Below are 22548 nucleotides of genomic sequence, written 5' to 3'. Positions count from 1 at the left end.
CCGGAAGTGGCAAGAGAAAAGGAAGGCGGTTCAAAGATGTACCCACCGTAAAAGATAATACATCTGTTTATGTGATTCTTTCTTGAGAATACAGGAGTATCATTCAGAGTCACTAGAAAAGGTCAAAAAATGGAGGAGCATTACTCAGCGTAGTGTTCTAATATTCGCAGAGTGTCAAAGGTACATTTTATGTAACGATAACCTAAGGATTTAAGCAAAAAGTGGCGTACAAAATCTATCAAAGGGTTCATTCAAAATCACTGATAAAAGTCAAAAAAATAAAGGGTCATTACTCAACGTAATGTTTTAATATTCGCAAAAAACAGAGTGACAAAGGTACATCTTATGTTAATGATAACCTAAGGAGTTAAACAGGAAGTGGAGTACACAGCTTAGCAAGGGGTCATATACAAGAATCGATAGCGCAAATAAATGAACATATAGAATCTAATTCCAAAGTCACAAGTAAGCCCCTAAAAAGGCGTGTTCACTGTACCAAAGTACATAGGGGCAAAGAGAAAAATAAAAGAAAATAATGCAAAACCCATAGGGGTATCTGTACTTACATGGATAATGAGTACGTTGAATAGAATAGTGGTCTGATGTCGATGGGTAGCAAATGCGCGTCCCTTCTTTTTAAGAATCAAGTGTCCAATTAAATTAAAAATCAATGATAAAGTGGGATCCCGAATCTTTAGAATGCCTAAAATGAAAACACAATGAACTAATGATTATGATCAATAGTTGCGTTTTCAAATGGATTCAACTAACCCATTCACAGCATTATGTATAGGTAAATCTAGGATGGGAATAAAAATAAAATAAATTAAATCTGGGCAAAAGGGTTATAAGGGTGACCAAAATAGGACAATCAAATATTGCGAGCAACCTATCCTAGATTGTATAATCTTACCATAAGTATCCAAACAATATTTAACACCAACCGCAATATAATTTAAGGATAATAATTAAAGGTATATCCCGGTATCAAACAGAAAGGGAATCTAACCCTTGACATAGATCTACGGGGGGTTATTACTAGAGTGCCATCAGTCCTTAGAAGCAAGCTCAATAAGAGTTTTTGAGTTTGCCAACAATAGTGATAAGTTAGGCTATTTCTAAATGCTCGAAAACAACATTGTCCAAACTTCCAAGGCACCTACCCGATTCCGCATCCTACGGGTCCTCGATAGTAATCCTCAGGTATTCCGTAACACCCGAGACTCCTGCTCGTGTGTTTATATAGTAAATGACCCCATGTAAACTCCAAACACCTGGGTCCCAGCCTCGTAACCGGGATTTGTATCACGGTGCAATAACTAGAAGTAGCATGTAAACACAGTGGCCATCTTTGAAGGGTGAAAAGTAATCGGCCTGCTAATGTCGAGAGGATTTGAAAAAAGACGATATTGCAATTGCTGATATAATGTAATGGCGGGCGGCACATATATCCATTGCCGTACACCTAGATGCATGATAACTCAAAAAAGGTATGTTACTAAAGAGTAAACAACACTCCGTATAAGCCTAAAAACGGGCAAATCAGCCACCATTTTGAAACGGGCAAGTTCTATAAACATAGTGGCCATCTTGGAAGGGTGAAAAGTAAACGGCCTGCTAATGTCAAGAGGATTTAAAAAAACGAGACGATAATGCAATCGCTGATATAATGTAATGGCGGACGGCACACATATCCATTGCCGTACACCTAGTTGCATGATAACTTAAAAAAGAAAATATGTTAATACAGAGTAAACAACACTCCGTATAAGCCTAAAAAAGGGCAAATCAGCCGCCATTTTGAAACGGGCAAGTTCTATGAATCTCAATTCCTAATGTAAGCTAATCATTAATCAAAAAAGGCTCGCCTATTACGTACACGTAAAGCATGTAGACGTGAGCAAATCAGTCGCCATTATGGACTGGGCGAGTTCTGAGAGTCTTAACTTGCCGTATAAGCTAATCCTTAGATAAAAATATCGCTTTTTACATGCATGCGAGATCGGAGAAGAGAAACCGATTGTCTGAGGAGATATGTCAATAAAAACAGAAACTGGTCTTCCCTGTGGTACAAACCAAGTATATAAAAATCAGCCAGAGCTTGCTACCAAAAAGAGTGAATATAGTGTTGTGTTTCAGGAAAAATGGCCAATATCGGTGGTATTTGGAACAACTACAGGTGATGTGCACCGGAGGCTATAGGTCCTAATACTTTATGGTGTGTACAAAACACATGAGATCCTTATCAGAAAAATAAGATAAAAATGCCGATATGTGTATCGGATACATTTCGAATTATCAAACACATTTCAAATAGCTGTGAGTGAAGTCACTTGTTGTGGCCGAAGTACAAATGTCACAATAAGGTTCAACTATAGTGAACCATAAATCCAACATGGATGTGCATAATCACATAATCACATAAATATTGTCAATTCAAAAACAAAACAGGAAAATACAGTTTGGTAAGGCAACAAGGTTAAGCATATGTAAATCAGCAGCATGAGCTAGGCTATACCAAGAGCACATAATAATCGCAATCACAGTGAATGAACATATGTAAATCAACAACGTGAGCTAGGCTATACCAGGAGCACATAATAATAACAATCACAGTGAGTGAAGGCACATAACGTGGCAGTTGTCAAAATTCCGCGTTCTTGATTCATACATAATTCCCAATAATTACCACACAGAAATGCATATCGGTATCGACATTTAGCCTTTCCAGAACAGCAGGGGATAAGGCTAACTTAATCGGAAAAGATGAGTAGATGATACTAAAAATTCATATGCAAAATACATAGTCATCTGTGATTGGACTAAGGTGTTCTTACATCTCATGATCTCTACAGGAAATAATGCATTTCAGATTCTGTGTTATGCCCCATTTCCACACATCGGAGCCTACATATCCAACCTGCCTCGTTGCGTCTCAATTCCAACTCCCTATTCCCTCCTCTGGGGGATGGTTGTATATGATCTATCCCAAAGAACCACAGTTCATTTGGCTTGTGCCCTTTTTCCTGGATGTGTGTAGTAAGGGGATACTTGGAATCACCTTTTACTGCCGCTCTTAGGTGTTCCTGTATTCTGGTCTTAAGTTCCCTTTTTGTGCTGCCTACATAAATGATGTTACATGGACAGCCTAGGATGTATGTTACAAAAGTTGATTTGCACGTGATGGTGTGCTTGATCTTGTGTGTTTTATCCGTGTTGTATCTGAACGTACGTGTTTTGTTTCTTCCCAGTTTACAGACATTACATTTCATACATGTAAAGAAGCCCCCGTTGCCCTCTGTCAGCCAGTTTGGGGGTTTGGGGGACGTTACAAAGCTGGGGCATAGAATGTTCCTCAGGCTTTGACCCCGTCTGTAGGTTACCCTGGGTGTGCTAGGGATTTCATCTTTTAAACCCGGTATTTCATATAGTAATCTCCAATGTTTCCTCAAGATGTTATAAATCCGATTACTATCTTTATTGAAGGTGGTAACAAGAGCAGTGGTAGATTGTTTCTTGCGTTCAGTACGTGATGTTTTTTTCTCCAGAGTATTTTCTCTCTTTACCTTGTAAGCCCTCTTTTCGATCTTATTCATGAGGGGCACAGGGTAACCTCTATTGATGAATCTGTTTTTGGTCTCCGTGACATTTCGGATGAATCCCTCCTGAGTGCTGCAGATCCTCCTCATTCTTATCATTTCCCCAAAGGGGATGTTATTGACAACATGTCGGGGGTGGGCACTTTCGTAACGCAGTACACTATTGCAGGCAGTGCTCTTGCGGTATACCGTGCTCTGTATTGTGTTATTCTGGACAAAAAACTGGATGTCCAGGAAATCAATCCTCTCCTTGCTCCAGTTGATTGTGAATCTTATGTTGTATGGGTTATCATTGAGGAAATGAAAGTAACTCATTAGTTCAGGGACAGGTCCATTCCAGATGATGATGACATCATCTATGTACCTGCCCCAGAACAATATGTATTCCATCCATGTGGAGGCATGGCGGCCCCAGGCGTGCACCCGCTCATACCAGCCCATGAAAAGGCCGGCATAAGCAGGCGCAAACCTGGAACCCATGGCAGTGCCCTGTGTCTGCTGAAACCATTTATTGTCGTGGAGAAAGTAGTTTTTGGACAGGATGATGTCTGTCATCTCCATTAACATCTCATTGTGGGATAAGTGGACAGCAGATCTTTGTCCCAAAAAGAATTCCAAGGCCCTAAAGCCAAATTCTTTTTTAATGCTGGTATAAAGGCTGGACACATCGAGGGTAGTAAAGACTAAGGTGTCTGTCCATTCCAAACCCTCAAGTTTGGATAAGATGTCCTTGCTATCCCTCACGTAAGCAGGTAGGTTTTGGACCAATGGCTGTAAGAAGCCATCCACATATTCCGATAATCTCTCTGTAGGAGAGTTAATACCGGAAATGATCGGTCGACCAGGTGGAAAAGGAGCTCCTTTATGCACTTTAGGCAGAATGTAAATACACGGGAAAGTGGGCTCTCCGACAGCAAGGTATTCGTATTCCTTGCCATCAATTAACCCAGTCTCCCGCCATTCAACTAGTTTGCCATTGATGTGTTTACATAGTGATTTCATCGGGTTATGAGACAGTTTCATATAGCAGTTTGTGTCAGCCAATTGCCTTTCAATCTCTCCCATGTAGTCCACTGTGTCCATCACCACCACGTTACCCCCTTTGTCAGCTTCGCGGATGACCAACGCAGGATTAGATCTCAAATCCCTCAGAGCGCGATTTTCGGCTGTGGTGAGGTTGTATGTTGTATTATGGTTTACATGACGTGTGGCCTGGAGCCTGTATAGGTCCTGGCTTACCTTTTCCCAAAAGATATCTATATTTGGGTGTGTGCCTGTAGGTATGAATTTAGATCTTTCCTTTAGGCCACTGTTAATGGTGAGGTCCTCATCAATATTCAATTCAGTACGTAAGGAGTCTGTGTCCATTTCTGTTTCAAACTGTATAGATAGCATGGATTTGAGAGCATTAAATTCCGCAACTGTTTGTTCTGAACCCCCATGGGCTTGTTGGTTATTAGTACACATAGGCCAGACTCTTGAGAAATGTTCTTTCAATTTTATTTGCCGCACAAATTTAAACAGGTCAACAAAAACATCAACATCCCTGCCAGATTGGGTTGGGCAGAATCCTAAGCCTTTACTGAGAACAGATAATTCACAGATTGACAAAGTTTTATGTGACAAATTAACAATCCTCAATTCCTCCATTGTGGTTTCCTCATTGCGATTTAGTTCCTGTTCCCTCCCCTCCTCGATCTCGTTGACCTGTCTGAGGTCATGTTTGTTGTGTTTTTGTTTTTCTCGCTGTTTCTGCCATCGCCTACCGCCCCTTCTTGTCCTTGTTCCCTTGGAGCTAACCTTCCCCCTACTCTCACCTTCTCCATTTCCAATAAAAAAGAAGAGGGTTGAGCAGTCTTAGACTGTATTGGTGTTAAATCTTCTGGTGGTATGGAGCTGACTGAGGAGGAAATCGAGGACACACTACCCGCAAGTGAAGAACCCAGTGTGTCCTCACGTTGTCTTTTCCCCTCTCCCACAGCCTTGATATTATCATACTTGCGGGCAAAGGTATATACCCTACCATCTCTATAATCTTTGTCGTCTCTGCGTATCTTCTTTACCTTTTTATCCTTGAGATAGATTTGATAATCCTCAAGGATTTTGTTAAGGATCTCATAATTTTTTCGAATTGCCTCCTTAGGTTCCAGTGTAGATATCTCAGCCTCTAGGTCACTAATCTCCTGTTGCAGCTTCTTCCCTTTCCCCTCTGCGTTTTTAATGAGTATACGCATCATTACAAATGAGGCGTCATGTAGGTTCTTCTCCCAGTCCCTGAGGTCATCAGTCTCAAGGTTTTCGAAGGTGGGAAAAATGAGGATTCTCAGTCCTCTGGGGATCTTGTCATTTTCCATGTATTTCTCAAGGGTTGTTCCGTCCCACCAACGAGCCATTTCGGCTTTTTTTAGTCTCTCTAATTTTTGGAATTTAATTTTCAGACCCTCAGGGCTAAAGATTCGGGATCCCACTTTATCATTGATTTTTAATTTAATTGGACACTTGATTCTTAAAAAGAAGGGACGCGCATTTGCTACCCATCGACATCAGACCACTATTCTATTCAACGTACTCATTATCCATGTAAGTACAGATACCCCTATGGGTTTTGCATTATTTTCTTTTATTTTTCTCTTTGCCCCTATGTACTTTGGTACAGTGAACACGCCTTTTTAGGGGCTTACTTGTGACTTTGGAATTAGATTCTATATGTTCATTTATTTGCGCTATCGATTCTTGTATATGACCCCTTGCTAAGCTGTGTACTCCACTTCCTGTTTAACTCCTTAGGTTATCATTAACATAAGATGTACCTTTGTCACTCTGTTTTTTGCGAATATTAAAACATTACGTTGAGTAATGACCCTTTATTTTTTTGACTTTTATCAGTGATTTTGAATGAACCCTTTGATAGATTTTGTACGCCACTTTTTGCTTAAATCCTTAGGTTATCGTTACATAAAATGTACCTTTGACACTCTGCGAATATTAGAACACTACGCTGAGTAATGCTCCTCCATTTTTTGACCTTTTCTAGTGACTCTGAATGATACTCCTGTATTCTCAAGAAAGAATCACATAAACAGATGTATTATCTTTTACGGTGGGTACATCTTTGAACCGCCTTCCTTTTCTCTTGCCACTTCCGGTGACACCACTTTGAGCCTGTTGATAGCTATTTTTATCCCCTCTGACCCAACTAACGATGGTTTATGCAATCTTCTAAAAACCAGTCGCACCACACAATTGTGCAGTTTTAAAATTCCTACTTACCCGGAAACATGCCATAGAGTTGATTACTTACTGATATCGAAAACTATTGAATATAAATCAATAGCAAGGATTAACTGATTTATAACCTTGTTTTTAATTTGTTTATGTCCTGACATGTTTAGTTTATTATTGTCCTCTGTCTTCCGTCTCATTAGTACTTTATGTGCATCTGTCTAAGATTCATAATAATGTTGTTTGTTCTGTAGATATTGTATGTGGGTATTCATTGTATTTATACATTGTTTTATATATATACTTTGCAGCCCTGAAGAAGTCCCAAGTGGACGAAACGCGTCGGCTGCTCTGGCTGTTCTTAAATGTCATTTGTATATATGAAAAATAAAGAAGATCATTTTGGAAAAGAAAAATTGGATGTACATGGACTGATTTTGACTTAATTTGAGGTTGTGGTGCGCCTTTTGCTGTTTATGTTCCTATCTCGCCCCAGTGGTTGGGGAGGTATTGTGTTAGCGGGTACCAGTCGAGAGCGCACACATAGGGTGAATCTGAACTTATCACCTATTAATACAAAGGGTAACTAATAATCCGGTGCTGTCCCAGAGGGTTACCGCTAGCTTCGTTCCTTCTGATTTGTATTTGCACCCCAGTTAGCACGGATTAACCCCAATAACTAATTGTTATCACAGCAAATTGTACTAATTGGAAGACAGTGAACTTGAATTCAATTTTGAAATAAGATGGCCCAATTTAAGGATAGAAGACATGAGTTAGCACAGGATCTGTTCACAACTAGCTTCAAAGCGGGAGGTCCTACTACAACAACCCCCAGCCCTGAGGGTCTGAAAATTAAATTCCAAAAATTGGAGAGACTAAAAAAAGCCGAAATGGCTCGTTGGTGGGACGGAACAACCCTTGAGAAATACATGGAAAATGACAAGATCCCCAGAGGACTGAGAATCCTCATTTTTCCCACCTTCGAAAACCTTGAGACTGATGACCTCAGGGACTGGGAGAAGAACCTACATGACGCCTCATTTGTAATGATGCGTATACTCATTAAAAACGCAGAGGGGAAAGGGAAGAAGCTGCAACAGGAGATTAGTGACCTAGAGGCTGAGATATCTACACTGGAACCTAAGGAGGCAATTCGAAAAAATTATGAGATCCTTAACAAAATCCTTGAGGATTATCAAATCTATCTCAAGGATAAAAAGGTAAAGAAGATACGCAGAGACGACAAAGATTATAGAGATGGTAGGGTATATACCTTTGCCCGCAAGTATGATAATATCAAGGCTGTGGGAGAGGGGAAAAGACAACGTGAGGACACACTGGGTTCTTCACTTGCGGGTAGTGTGTCCTCGATTTCCTCCTCAGTCAGCTCCATACCACCAGAAGATTTAACACCAATACAGTCTAAGACTGCTCAACCCTCTTCTTTTTTATTGGAAATGGAGAAGGTGAGAGTAGGGGGAAGGTTAGCTCCAAGGGAACAAGGACAAGAAGGGGCGGTAGGCGATGGCAGAAACAGCGAGAAAAACAAAAACACAACAAACATGACCTCAGACAGGTCAACGAGATCGAGGAGGGGAGGGAACAGGAACTAAATCGCAATGAGGAAACCACAATGGAGGAATTGAGGATTGTTAATTTGTCACATAAAACTTTGTCAATCTGTGAATTATCTGTTCTCAGTAAAGGCTTAGGATTCTGCCCAACCCAATCTGGCAGGGATGTTGATGTTTTTGTTGACCTGTTTAAATTTGTGCGGCAAATAAAATTGAAAGAACATTTCTCAAGAGTCTGGCCTATGTGTACTAATAACCAACAAGCCCATGGGGGTTCAGAACAAACAGTTGCGGAATTTAATGCTCTCAAATCCATGCTATCTATACAGTTTGAAACAGAAATGGACACAGACTCCTTACGTACTGAATTGAATATTGATGAGGACCTCACCATTAACAGTGGCCTAAAGGAAAGATCTAAATTCATACCTACAGGCACACACCCAAATATAGATATCTTTTGGGAAAAGGTAAGCCAGGACCTATACAGGCTCCAGGCCACACGTCATGTAAACCATAATACAACATACAACCTCACCACAGCCGAAAATCGCGCTCTGAGGGATTTGAGATCTAATCCTGCGTTGGTCATCCGCGAAGCTGACAAAGGGGGTAACGTGGTGGTGATGGACACAGTGGACTACATGGGAGAGATTGAAAGGCAATTGGCTGACACAAACTGCTATATGAAACTGTCTCATAACCCGATGAAATCACTATGTAAACACATCAATGGCAAACTAGTTGAATGGCGGGAGACTGGGTTAATTGATGGCAAGGAATACGAATACCTTGCTGTCGGAGAGCCCACTTTCCCGTGTATTTACATTCTGCCTAAAGTGCATAAAGGAGCTCCTTTTCCACCTGGTCGACCGATCATTTCCGGTATTAACTCTCCTACAGAGAGATTATCGGAATATGTGGATGGCTTCTTACAGCCATTGGTCCAAAACCTACCTGCTTACGTGAGGGATAGCAAGGACATCTTATCCAAACTTGAGGGTTTGGAATGGACAGACACCTTAGTCTTTACTACCCTCGATGTGTCCAGCCTTTATACCAGCATTAAAAAAGAATTTGGCTTTAGGGCCTTGGAATTCTTTTTGGGACAAAGATCTGCTGTCCACTTATCCCACAATGAGATGTTAATGGAGATGACAGACATCATCCTGTCCAAAAACTACTTTCTCCACGACAATAAATGGTTTCAGCAGACACAGGGCACTGCCATGGGTTCCAGGTTTGCGCCTGCTTATGCCGGCCTTTTCATGGGCTGGTATGAGCGGGTGCACGCCTGGGGCCGCCATGCCTCCACATGGATGGAATACATATTGTTCCGGGGCAGGTACATAGATGATGTCATCATCATCTGGAATGGACCTGTCCCTGAACTAATGAGTTACTTTCATTTCCTCAATGATAACCCATACAACATAAGATTCACAATCAACTGGAGCAAGGAGAGGATTGATTTCCTGGACATCCAGTTTTTTGTCCAGAATAACACAATACAGAGCACGGTATACCGCAAGAGCACTGCCTGCAATAGTGTACTGCGTTACGAAAGTGCCCACCCCCGACATGTTGTCAATAACATCCCCTTTGGGGAAATGATAAGAATGAGGAGGATCTGCAGCACTCAGGAGGGATTCATCCGAAATGTCACGGAGACCAAAAACAGATTCATCAATAGAGGTTACCCTGTGCCCCTCATGAATAAGATCGAAAAGAGGGCTTACAAGGTAAAGAGAGAAAATACTCTGGAGAAAAAAACATCGCGTACTGAACGCAAGAAACAATCTACCACTGCTCTTGTTACCACCTTCAATAAAGATAGTAATCGGATTTATAACATCTTGAGGAAACATTGGAGATTACTATATGAAATACCGGGTTTAAAAGATGAAATCCCTAGCACACCCAGGGTAACCTACAGACGGGGTCAAAGCCTGAGGAACATTCTATGCCCCAGCTTTGTAACGTCCCCCAAACCCCCAAACTGGCTGACAGAGGGCAACGGGGGCTTCTTTACATGTATGAAATGTAATGTCTGTAAACTGGGAAGAAACAAAACACGTACGTTCAGATACAACACGGATAAAACACACAAGATCAAGCACACCATCACGTGCAAATCAACTTTTGTAACATACATCCTAGGCTGTCCATGTAACATCATTTATGTAGGCAGCACAAAAAGGGAACTTAAGACCAGAATACAGGAACACCTAAGAGCGGCAGTAAAAGGTGATTCCAAGTATCCCCTTACTACACACATCCAGGAAAAAGGGCACAAGCCAAATGAACTGTGGTTCTTTGGGATAGATCATATACAACCATCCCCCAGAGGAGGGAATAGGGAGTTGGAATTGAGACGCAACGAGGCAGGTTGGATATGTAGGCTCCGATGTGTGGAAATGGGGCATAACACAGAATCTGAAATGCATTATTTCCTGTAGAGATCATGAGATGTAAGAACACCTTAGTCCAATCACAGATGACTATGTATTTTGCATATGAATTTTTAGTATCATCTACTCATCTTTTCCGATTAAGTTAGCCTTATCCCCTGCTGTTCTGGAAAGGCTAAATGTCGATACCGATATGCATTTCTGTGTGGTAATTATTGGGAATTATGTATGAATCAAGAACGCGGAATTTTGACAACTGCCACGTTATGTGCCTTCACTCACTGTGATTGTTATTATTATGTGCTCCTGGTATAGCCTAGCTCACGTTGTTGATTTACATATGTTCATTCACTGTGATTGCGATTATTATGTGCTCTTGGTATAGCCTAGCTCATGCTGCTGATTTACATATGCTTAACCTTGTTGCCTTACCAAACTGTATTTTCCTGTTTTGTTTTTGAATTGACAATATTTATGTGATTATGTGATTATGCACATCCATGTTGGATTTATGGTTCACTATAGTTGAACCTTATTGTGACATTTGTACTTCGGCCACAACAAGTGACTTCACTCACAGCTATTTGAAATGTGTTTGATAATTCGAAATGTATCCGATACACATATCGGCATTTTTATCTTATTTTTCTGATAAGGATCTCATGTGTTTTGTACACACCATAAAGTATTAGGACCTATAGCCTCCGGTGCACATCACCTGTAGTTGTTCCAAATACCACCGATATTGGCCATTTTTCCTGAAACACAACACTATATTCACTCTTTTTGGTAGCAAGCTCTGGCTGATTTTTATATACTTGGTTTGTACCACAGGGAAGACCAGTTTCTGTTTTTATTGACATATCTCCTCAGACAATCGGTTTCTCTTCTCCGATCTCGCATGCATGTAAAAAGCGATATTTTTATCTAAGGATTAGCTTATACGGCAAGTTAAGACTCTCAGAACTCGCCCAGTCCATAATGGCGACTGATTTGCTCACGTCTACATGCTTTACGTGTACGTAATAGGCGAGCCTTTTTTGATTAATGATTAGCTTACATTAGGAATTGAGATTCATAGAACTTGCCCGTTTCAAAATGGCGGCTGATTTGCCCTTTTTTAGGCTTATACGGAGTGTTGTTTACTCTGTATTAACATATTTTCTTTTTTAAGTTATCATGCAACTAGGTGTACGGCAATGGATATGTGTGCCGTCCGCCATTACATTATATCAGCGATTGCATTATCGTCTCGTTTTTTTAAATCCTCTTGACATTAGCAGGCCGTTTACTTTTCACCCTTCCAAGATGGCCACTATGTTTATAGAACTTGCCCGTTTCAAAATGGTGGCTGATTTGCCCGTTTTTAGGCTTATACGGAGTGTTGTTTACTCTTTAGTAACATACCTTTTTTGAGTTATCATGCATCTAGGTGTACGGCAATGGATATATGTGCCGCCCGCCATTACATTATATCAGCAATTGCAATATCGTCTTTTTTCAAATCCTCTCGACATTAGCAGGCCGATTACTTTTCACCCTTCAAAGATGGCCACTGTGTTTACATGCTACTTCTAGTTATTGCACCGTGATACAAATCCCGGTTACGAGGCTGGGACCCAGGTGTTTGGAGTTTACATGGGGTCATTTACTATATAAACACACGAGCAGGAGTCTCGGGTGTTACGGAATACCTGAGGATTACTATCGAGGACCCGTAGGATGCGGAATCGGGTAGGTGCCTTGGAAGTTTGGACAATGTTGTTTTCGAGCATTTAGAAATAGCCTAACTTATCACTATTGTTGGCAAACTCAAAAACTCTTATTGAGCTTGCTTCTAAGGACTGATGGCACTCTAGTAATAACCCCCCGTAGATCTATGTCAAGGGTTAGATTCCCTTTCTGTTTGATACCGGGATATACCTTTAATTATTATCCTTAAATTATATTGCGGTTGGTGTTAAATATTGTTTGGATACTTATGGTAAGATTATACAATCTAGGATAGGTTGCTCGCAATATTTGATTGTCCTATTTTGGTCACCCTTATAACCCTTTTGCCCAGATTTAATTTATTTTATTTTTATTCCCATCCTAGATTTACCTATACATAATGCTGTGAATGGGTTAGTTGAATCCATTTGAAAACGCAACTATTGATCATAATCATTAGTTCATTGTGTTTTCATTTTAGGCATTCTAAAGATTCGGGATCCCACTTTATCATTGATTTTTAATTTAATTGGACACTTGATTCTTAAAAAGAAGGGACGCGCATTTGCTACCCATCGACATCAGACCACTATTCTATTCAACGTACTCATTATCCATGTAAGTACAGATACCCCTATGGGTTTTGCATTATTTTCTTTTATTTTTCTCTTTGCCCCTATGTACTTTGGTACAGTGAACACGCCTTTTTAGGGGCTTACTTGTGACTTTGGAATTAGATTCTATATGTTCATTTATTTGCGCTATCGATTCTTGTATATGACCCCTTGCTAAGCTGTGTACTCCACTTCCTGTTTAACTCCTTAGGTTATCATTAACATAAGATGCACCTTTGTCACTCTGTTTTTTGCGAATATTAAAACATTACGTTGAGTAATGACCCTTTATTTTTTTGACTTTTATCAGTGATTTTGAATGAACCCTTTGATAGATTTTGTACGCCACTTTTTGCTTAAATCCTTAGGTTATCGTTACATAAAATGTACCTTTGACACTCTGCGAATATTAGAACACTACGCTGAGTAATGCTCCTCCATTTTTTGACCTTTTCTAGTGACTCTGAATGATACTCCTGTATTCTCAAGAAAGAATCACATAAACAGATGTATTATCTTTTACGGTGGGTACATCTTTGAACCGCCTTCCTTTTCTCTTGCCACTTCCGGTGACACCACTTTGAGCCTGTTGATAGCTATTTTTATCCCCTCTGACCCAACTAACGATGGTTTATGCAATCTTCTAAAAACCAGTCGCACCACACAATTGTGCAGTTTTAAAATTCCTACTTACCCGGAAACATGCCATAGAGTTGATTACTTACTGATATCGAAAACTATTGAATATAAATCAATAGCAAGGATTAACTGATTTATAACCTTGTTTTTAATTTGTTTATGTCCTGACATGTTTAGTTTATTATTGTCCTCTGTCTTCCGTCTCATTAGTACTTTATGTGCATCTGTCTAAGATTCATAATAATGTTGTTTGTTCTGTAGATATTGTATGTGGGTATTCATTGTATTTATACATTGTTTTATATATATACTTTGCAGCCCTGAAGAAGTCCCAAGTGGACGAAACGCGTCGGCTACTCTGGCTGTTCTTAAATGTCATTTTTATATATGAAAAATAAAGAAGATCATTTTGGAAAAGAAAAATTGGATGTACATGGACTGATTTTGACTTAATTTGAGGTTGTGGTGCGCCTTTTGCTGTTTATGTTCCTATCTCGCCCCAGTGGTTGGGGAGGTATTGTGTTAGCGGGTACCAGTCGAGAGCGCACACATAGGGTGAATCTGAACTTATCACCTATTAATACAAAGGGTAACTGATAATCCGGTGCTGTCCCAGAGGGTTACCGCTAGCTTCGTTCCTTCTGACTCATAAATTATATGCCTTTAATTTGAAAGGCGCGTACTCATATAAGCTCAACAGACTAACGTTAGAAAAAAATGTTAAAAGAAATGTTAGAAAAAATGGCTCTGTGATAAAAACCTTGTCTCATAACCCGAGGGCCCCACGTGGAAATGCATGGCCCTCAACAGGGCTGAGGTACAAAGACAGGTTAATCCATGCAAATACTGTATGCAGAGAATGGAAACTAATAGCAGGTGTCGTGTGTAAAAGTGCCACACTGAAGGCAAGGTGAATAAATAACCCTCCATTGGGAGTCACAATTACTACTGAGTAGCATCTGGACATGGTTCAGTACAGGGTTTAAAGTTCTATAAAGAGACCCAGGGAATATCATCGTTAAGGCCAGACTGGTGGGTGTCTAGTTTGTAAACCCAACGCTGTTCCTTCTTGAACAGAAAAGAAGAAATGTCTGTCATATGTGTGGGAATGAAAGGATGTTCTAACACAGTCCATTTCAGGTCTTGAGGAGTGTGGCATGCCGTCACAAAATGTTGAGTCAGTTTGGTAGAGGTTTTCTTGCAACGGACAGTACTCTTATGTTCCAGAATACGTGTCTTAACTCTCCGTGTCGTCATCCCAACATACCGGAATGAACAGGGGCAAGTGATATGATTAAATTACTGGTGTTGCAGTTTGTATGATCAGTCAGAATCCACGGTCTTGATGTGCCAATGTCAATCTCAGTGGTATGTGCAGTGTGTGCACATGCAGCACAGCTACCGCAAGGGAAATGACCACGTACAGCTGGTAAATCCCACAGTGTATCTTGATGGTGCATAGCGGTCTCACGTGGGCGAGTGTGTATGGGTCTATCTCTGATGTTGGTACTACGTTTAAAAGCAAAGAGGGGACGTGGTAGAGGTATTGTTCCGATGTTTAGTATCTTTCAGTTTGTCAAAATGCATTTCTTGATCTGATTGGAGAAACTGCAAAAGGTGTTCACACAAGTTAGCCTGTTCATCGCCTCCTTGGGGCTGTTAGGTTCAAGCAATGCTGCCCTGTTGTTGTTCGCCGCACGTTTTAAAGATTGTTTAACCAATTTCTTGCGATAGTTTCTGGTAACGAGCTGATTCGATAGTACTTTGGCGTGTTCATGGTATTTGTCCATCGTTGAACAGTTTCTCCTAATGCGTAAAAATATGGCAGATTGCTAGTGCGTTATTGATGCAAAAATCCATCATCTGTGAGATTACTTCCATCAACAACAACTAAAATGTCTGCAATAATAATTCTATTTGCACAAAGTGTAATGTATGTCATCATTGACAGTCTTTAAAATACAATTAAAACACTACATACAACAATGTACAAGATTGATAATAGACATTAAAATAGTGTAATAAAATATTGTGCATTTCAGAGAAATATTTTTATTATTGAATTACATTGTTAGTGAGCACTGAAAGAATTACTATTGGAAAAAAATACTGAATGATTAAAAAGCCAGAAAATAAATCAGTAAATTAATGTGTTTGAAAATGTCAATATTTTAAAATGTATGCAGTGCACATGTCCTCAATACATTAATAATTTAAAAATGGACAAAGCCCATGTCTGCACAATAGGTAATGACCCACTACAATCATATGTTTTAGAAGGGAAATGGCCACTACAACGCGGTTGTTTCCACGCATAACCATAACCACGCATGCATTACAAAGCATGCGTGGTTACAACGAATAGCCTTAACCACGCATACCTTTACTACGAGATACGTAGTAAAGGGATGTGTGCTAAAGTTAAAAGAAAAAAAAGGGGGGCTTGGGGGATCTCCCCCCCAAAAAAGAAAAAAGCGTGGGATTAAAAAAGGGGCTTTGGGGGGTACCCCACAAAATAAAATGTAAAAAAACACACCTGTTTCTGTTGTTTAAAGAAAAAGATGTGGAGGCAATCTGCGTCGTTAGAGGAAACGGAAGGACACTTCCGCTTCCTCTTAACGACGTGCAACATCACCTCGGAAGATCAAGGAGCGGAGAGGTAAGGGGGAATGAGGGGGTGGTGTCGCGCAGGGGTAAATTTAAAGGGTACATTTTTAGGGTGATATACTTTAACATGAAAATGCCATTAACATGCATATTTTAGCAACGAAAATCGTTGTAAAAATATGCGTGTAAAAGGCATTTTCGTGGTAAAAGATATGCGTGGTGATGGCATTCGCATTGCAACGCATGCGTGGTAAAGGCATGCGTTACAACAGAATGCGTTGTAAAGTCATGCAACCGTTTTAGAAATGTCTATCCACCTGCTCAAGGAAGACAGGGAAGGAAATGTCAACGAGCAGAAAGAGTGTATAAACCACATCCAGATGTGGCAACCATGAAGGAGAGGCTCATCATTAAGAAGTAAAGGCAGGTCCATTGAGAGCTTTGCCAGACATTACCTTCCATCAAGCCATTCCACCTATTGAGAAGAAAAAGTCAGTTTTGCATTTTTGAATGTCTGACTCCTTCCAGCACACTAATAGCAACTTCAATGGGATATTGCAGCCAACTTTTTCAGATGTCCTCAGCTAAGTCCTCAATGTTATGCTCAGACCTCTGAATGACTTCAACCAATTTCCTATAAACAATGCAACACTCAACAACATCAAGGCTGAGTTCTATTCCTAAGGGTGCATGTTGTTGGTGCCAGAGATGGAACCCACATTACGATGGTGCCAACTAATGCCCGAACGCAGGTGTACAGCATTCAAAAACATTTCTACTCCATCAATGTGCACGCATTTTCATACTACATCTTTACATTACCAGAATGTGAGTGTAAGAGTTCCAGGATCCACTGATGACTTGCTAGTGCTACACAACAGCTCCATACCACAACAGATAACTAACCTTGCACCAAGGAGGGTCTGGCTTGTTGCTAAGTGTGAATTTTAGAGTAGTTGTGTGAATTATTTTGTGCAGCAATGTTGTTCAGGACATAATATCAATTATGTTTCCTTTTGTTCTTATGTTTTTTAGGAGTTGCAGCTTAGATTTTCCCAGTAGAACATGGCTTTTAACACCACAAATTAACTGAATGATTGCCTTTAGAGATGACTTCTGGGCTCCTAAAGCATTGGTTCAGTTGCCTGGACAAGACAGAAGGAGACCTCCTCTCTTTTCTTCAGAAGGTCTATAAGACAGCTGTGCTATGTTGTATGCTGCACAACACTGCAGTTTAGAGAAAAATCCCCTTTTTCCCTGATGATGACTATCAATGAGAACCCCAGGTTAATGTTGGTGAGTTGCGTCAGCAAGTTGACAGTAATGAGGATGAAGGTAGTGACATCAGGCTTGAGCTTTTTGTAAACATCTTTGCCTAATGGTAAGTTGCATGAACAAATTATTACATTGAAAATTAACAACATGGACATCTTATGTTGAGAAATGTAAGTTACTAATGCAATGTTGGATTGCATTGTTTTTAACATTATACTAATATTTGTTAGTTTTCAAGAAAGTATTTCCTCTATTACAGTTTTAAATAGTCAATGATGTACTGTTTTGCAGATCGGTTACTCCATCACAAGCAAAACTGAATTCACATTAGCCTTATTGTGAGTGCATTTATGTCAATTGTAAGAGGTGGTTCATAATACCTCTCACCTTTGTGAAAGAGGTTGAGGCTGGAAAAACAAATTAAAAAACTGTTCAGGTCTTGACGCTTACCTGTAATCCGGTGCGGTTCTTCCACTTTCTGATGTATAGGTCACTGCTTCTGGGAGCCATGATGTCACCACACACTGGAACATGTGGTAGACTAGTTCCCTCAAAAAGGTGCCACCTTCTCAAGAGGAAAAAGCCAAAGGTGAAGGAGTGAAGGATTGAAGAACACCAGGACCCAGAATCAGATAGCTGAATTCTTCATGAGAGTGGAGTAAGAAACAGCAAGTGGAGGGAGCAAGGAAAAAACGAGGGAACACAGCTTTATTGTGATGCACCCTTCAACCGCACTGAGGCCTTTAAATAGTAAAAGAACTAGAAAAGAAATGTATATCAAATGCCACATGACAGGAAACATAATGGATTGGGAAGTTCAGAAAGAAAACGAGGTAGGAAGAGCCTTAATGGAAAGGGAAAGGAAAAGATAACTACAATCAGAAGTGGACTAACAGCAAAGTCACCCAAAAAGGCTGCTGCAAACTCTCAGAAAGGTGATTGCCATTTTTTTGTTGAAGAAAAAAGGAACAGCAGCAGCCAAGAGGCTAGGAGCATAAGATGAAACAGGCTCAGGTGAAAATCTCTCCCAAGTCACAGCTGCAGGCTTCGTACAGCATCTTCTACGACCCAGGAACTGCAGGACCTCAAAAAGTTCAGCGGTTCGTGTGTACCCAGACAGCCGAGAAGCCATGGACATAACAGCATACCCCCTTTTTATGGCCCCAAGTTTGTTGGAAAGGCCAGAGAATATGGGTGAAGAGGTCTTGTGGCATGGACTAAAGAGGCAGCAAACCAAGAATGCTCACTAGCAGGTAGCCTCTCCAGTGAACGAAGAACTGCAAACAGCTTCTGAAAAGTCGGAAGTCACAAATCTTGTTGACTTTGCATTTCGCTTCCACATCTACCAAGACAGGAGGAGTAGGAGAGATCCAATGAAAAGGATCAGGTACTAAAGTATTTAACTGGGGGACATTATGCTATGGTGAAACTTCCAAGAGTTAGAAAGACAGAAACTAAAGGCGACTAAATTGATTTTTTGGTTTTAACAATATGTCTAAAGAATTGAGGACGAAACACATGTGTCTAGAGATTAACAGCACTAACCTGCACCATCTTTGGTGAGACACTCTGCAAAATTTCAAGTAAGCATTTAAATTGAACTGCATGTACCAGGATGCAAAGGGGTGAACTGTGCTGGGAGGTAGCAGTGTGCTCCCATCCCCCTTCTGTTTCAAAAAGGCTCCCTTGAGCCACTGGGCTGACGAGCTCATGGGAGGCACCTGTGCGCCAGGGAGAGGTACAGAGACCTGAGAGGATTGTGGCAGCTTTCTCAGCAAACCCCAGAAGAATTTAGTTTTATCTCTACTGAAGAAGGATGAAATCCAGAAACACATGTGTCTAGAGATTAACAGCACTAACCTGCATCAACTTTGGTGAGACACTCTGCAAAATTTCAAGTAAGCATTTAAATTGAACTGCATGTACCAGGATGCAAAGGGGCGAACTGTGCTGGGAGGTAGCAGTGTGCTCCCATCCCCCTTCTGTTCCATATACATGATGGAGACACCGGACTCTAACAGGGCAGGAGCAGAGACACACAGGCCAGGATGGACTTGAAGGATCTACTCTAATGGAAACAAGCGTGACCGAACCCACTGGAGGCGAAAACTTTAGAGGGCATAGAATCATCTGCCCCTTTCTCCTTTACAAATTATAATATCTGGCCCTGTCTTCTGGAAATTCAAACAGTACAGTCGTGTAGCAGACGTTTTTGGCTTTCACAATAAAGACAAAAGCTTTACTTATGTCTTCAATCACTTTCAGCAATAGGCCTCTAGTGGCACAAGTTGCACTGGTTCATCAGGCACATCAGGCGAAGGATTAGTAGGCTCAGTAGTTGGCTCAGCTCACCTAAAACCTTGAGAAAGAAGTAGAAGTGAACTCTGGTCTCTCTTTTTTCCATTCTACTTTCTTTAAGTCCTTGATCTAGGAGTTTAGCAAATAATAAAGCTTTAGGAACTCTTGCCAACTTATCCATTAACTCCTTTTTTAGCCCTCTTCTGAATAAGGTCATCTGAGTTTGTTCTACCCAGGTGGTTACAGCAGCACGCTCATGAAATTGTGTACAATAGCATAGTAAATTTAAATTTCCCTTGGATATCCCACATAAGGTATCGTCTTTGGAAGCTTCCCTGTTGGGGATTTTCAACATCTTCTTGAAGTTTGCTAAGAAGTTGGAATAATTGTTCAAACATGGGTCTTCAGAAACAACTAAGTGAGTTTCCAAAGCCAGAGGTGCGCTGGTCAAGAAACCAATCAGATATCACACTTTGGACCTGTCAGATAAAAATTGTCCAGGTCGAAAGCCAAATAAAACACATCAGGCCGTCCAAAAACTCCTTTAATCACAAAGTATCAACAGAATACTTAGAAGTTTACTTAGGAGGGCTGATGGCAGGGAGGCAGCAAGACCTAGAAAGGATTGCTTTGTGAAGGGCAGCATTATTGGTCCTTATCTGGTCCAAATCCAGGATTTTTTGCTAGAGGACAGCAGCGAGGTCGACACCAGGATCCATGCCGGAAAGAATCAGAAGGTTTTTTAGTGTCACAACCTATTCAGGTCTGGACACTTACCTGTAATCTGGTCCAGGTTATCCACTGTTTGATGTATGGGTGAATGTTTCCGAAAGCCACAATGTTACCACACACTGGAATATGTGGCAGGCAATTGCACAGTGTCACCACACACTGAAATATGTGGCATACAATTGCCCTTGGGAAGCTGCTACCTTCTCGGGAGGAAAAATCCAAATGCGGAAAAAAACTCTTCCCTGGACAAAGTCTTCCTAGGATTGAAGGAAACCAGGAATCCAGATTGCAATAGTGGAATACTTCAGGAGGGAAGATTTGAGAACAGGAACTGGAGTGAGTGAGGAAACAATCAATGGAGCATAGCTTTTTTGTGATGTACGCTCCAATCAGATAAGGCCTTTGAGCAGTAAAAGAAAGGAAAGGGACATTTCACCCAACACTAAATAACAGGGAACATAATAGATTGGGAAAGTCAGGAAGAAACCAATGGAGGAACAGCCATGATGGAAAAATAAAGGATAAGAGAACAAAATCTGGAAGTGACTAGCAGTGGTCATAAAGAAACTTAGGAGGGCCCCTGAAACCAATGTTAAGGGAGAGCAGGGGAAAATACAGTAGCCAACAACAAGAACAATCTCCCTATATGTAACTTTAAGAGGGGTAATATATCCACAGAATTATATGTCCCACCGACAGGTACTTTTTTCTACAATATAAAGTTTATTAAATTTGCTAATACGATATAAACCATTGAGATAAATAACATGTAGAAATCACATAAAAAATGACTAATAATTATGGAGCCCCATAATCTACGTCAATAGACCAATCGACAGTGTCCAATAGCAAACTTGAAGGCATGACACAAAACAATAAATCAATTACATACAAACATCACAACATAAATAATGATATCATACACATACTGTACAATACAAATATATACAAGAACACAAGAAATGCGCCAACGAAGGAGTGGGGTGCCAATGACGAATACAGCAACTCATAAGACCTGGAATGGAGGTAGGGAGTTTCTAAATAGTCGTCTCCTCCTAGAATCGCTCACAGCGAAGGGCTATGCTGTCTTGACAGTGAAGTCACCTTAAAGGGAAGCTGCAAAACCTCAGGCAGGTGATTGCCATTTGGAGTTCAAGTGAAAAAGAGAAGCAGACAGGAGTCCACGAGTATGAGAGGAAACAGACCCAGGTGAGAGACTCTCTCAGCCCGCAGCTGCAGGCATCGTTCAGCATCTTCTGAGACTGTGGAACTGCAGGACCCTGCAAAGTACTGTGGTTCACGGGCACCCAGAAGGCCCAGAAGCCAGAGACACAACAGACACATTTTTAGGAATCTAGACTGACCCATAAATCACAGGTAAAAGTCTTGCTCTCCTAACCACATGGCTAACCTGTGTTCCGATTCAATGCCTGCTAGGCATGTCTATAATAGCCAACCCACATTTTACGTGTAAGAACAAGATAGCCTTATAGCTATCATGTAAATGTAATACTAAAGTCGTCTAACATACTTGTAACTATCCATCTGATATTTTGTTCTTTATCCACACCCTTACCCTCATGCTAACATTGTCTCTCAAGTCATAGGAGAACCCAGCGTTTCAAGAAACAACATGCTTCATCTTGAAAAACACTCTTTTATACCCTATGCCAAGTGCCAAAATGACTCTCACAATTTACCTATTAGTTTATTCAAAAGTCCTTGCTATAGCCCATCTACCATCCCTTAATACCCATCTAATTGTATGCTCCGAAAGGAACAGAGAAAAAACACATACAAGCCATGATCATTCTAACAACAATGACTGACCGCTCGGCTAGTTGTTAGGGGGAAGGCAGCT

This window comes from Triturus cristatus, chromosome 10 (genome assembly GCF_964204655.1).
Source record: "Triturus cristatus chromosome 10, aTriCri1.1, whole genome shotgun sequence".
Lineage (NCBI taxonomy): Eukaryota > Metazoa > Chordata > Amphibia > Caudata > Salamandridae > Triturus > Triturus cristatus.
Note: the sequence above shows the minus strand (reverse complement) of the source record.